The sequence below is a fragment of the Elephantulus edwardii genome, unplaced genomic scaffold, assembly GCF_000299155.1.
Source record: "Elephantulus edwardii isolate Elephantulus edwardi_28Jun2011 unplaced genomic scaffold, EleEdw1.0 scaffold00510, whole genome shotgun sequence".
Lineage (NCBI taxonomy): Eukaryota > Metazoa > Chordata > Mammalia > Macroscelidea > Macroscelididae > Elephantulus > Elephantulus edwardii.
Window position 1 is genome coordinate 104,603 of NW_006400260.1, and position 1,843 is coordinate 106,445.

The 1,843-nt window shown below is 37.8% G+C and overlaps 2 pseudogenes; both read right to left on the reverse strand.

The window, feature by feature from the left end:
- Positions 1 to 1,843, reverse strand: part of LOC102873383 — a 28,332-nt pseudogene that overhangs the window by 3,033 nt on the left and 23,456 nt on the right.
- On the reverse strand, positions 1,595 to 1,841 carry LOC102875803 (annotated as a pseudogene).

Sequence of the window (1,843 nt, forward strand, 5' to 3'; positions counted from 1 at the left end):
CAACTGTCAAGTCAGCTGTCCCATAGCTGACCCTCCAGTGGGTTTTCAGAGGCAATAAATTGTACAGGGGTTGATTGATTGCACACCCTTCGCCCACGGAACAGCTGGTGAATTTGAACTGAATACCTTCGGGATGGCAGTGCACCGCTATTCTGTCTTACAGGGATCTTAAGTAGGAATTCACTCAGTGGCAGTGTTACCATCATAAACATCATTTTATTTTATCAGTATCAACAGATGCTATCAAGTATCCATATCCACTTTGACTCATACGTATGAATCACAATAGAACAACATCCAAAAAAAATTTCATGTGTGGTCCATCCCTTACCTCAAATTAGATGCCCAAGCTTTTCTTCTGGGCCTCTCATGATGGTCTCAAGCCTTTAACCCTTTGTTTAGCAGCTGAAATTATTTTTTTGCAAGAATAAAATTGATGTTATTGCCATATATCTCAACCTGTGTGGATCGCCAAGAAAACAGACAGGTCTGTCTTGGAGAGGCTAAAGCCAAGTTTCTCCACGGAGGCCAGGATCTTGAAGCTCCGTCTTACATACCTTGTGCATGTGGCCAGGAGGCCAAGGTACTTGGAGAAGGACATCATGCCCAGAAGGGTGGAGGGACAGTGGCAGGTGAGGAAGACCCAGGATGAAATGGCTTGATACAGTAACTAGCGTAAGGGGGCGTGGTGTGTCGGAGTCAGTGAGACTGGCTCAGCACGGGGGAGACCACACAGCTGCTGTACATGGGGTCATTATGAGTTGCAGGCAACTCGATGGCACCCAACAGCAACAACAAGAGTGCATCACAATCCCTATCATTTTTATCTATATCCTTATCAGCCTTTCTTTAAGCTCTTCTATTTTATTTGCTTCTTGTTGTACAAATAAAATCATTTTTGTTGCTATGTTTTTGTCATTTGTCTTAATAGACAGTAGAGGGAATGTCGGCCGTATCTTTGCTTTTCTGTTTCAAAATTGAGTTAGTAATTGTGGTTCTTTATTCTTCCATATAAAGTTAGAATTATGTTTTTGCTAAAATACAATCTAATTGAAATTCTGATTAGGATTGACTTGGATCGTATACATTTCTGTAAGTTAATTTCTGGAGGATTGACATCTTGAGAATGATATCATTCTAAAGAAGCATATGGAGAAGCCCTTCATTTGCTTAGATAAACTTTATGATCTTAAAAGAATTTGGAACTGTTTCTCCACTATCCTTTATTAATTATCAAATAAAAACAGCTTTTGATGGTTTTTCTCTTTTAATATTATCTTATTTTTAAAACTGTTCTTTCTACTTAGTTAATTGTTTGCCTATTTAGGCAATTTGATTTTGTTGACCTCTCTTATTAGGGTTTTGTTTTTTTTAACAGTTAACCAAAACCCATTTTTATTTTAGTCTTCAAACAGCAAACTGTTAACTATTCTCCCAAGATAATAATGATTAATTTATAAAAATTGATGTTTACAGTTTATCTCAAAACATTTCCCTGTAACGGGAAACTTAGCATTACAAAGGTTAAAAATAAATGCATTTTACTGCTTTTATAAAACAAAACAGGAGCTAACATTCCGTTAAGAAAATCCACTTATACTTCAGGTCCTTCTCCAGCAATCAGAATTGTTATATTATTTCCATGGAGCAGAATTTGATCTAACTTAGGGAGTCTTCTTCCTTCTGGTGTGATTTCAAACTCAGTGACATCTCCCCAGGCCATAATGACACAGCATCAAAGCCTAGAAGTGTACCAATAGCTTCTTTATCACAATATGAATCCTTGATCCTAGACATTTGGACCCAAGTTCTAGAGGCAGAAGTTGTGACAGGTTGGTGGTAG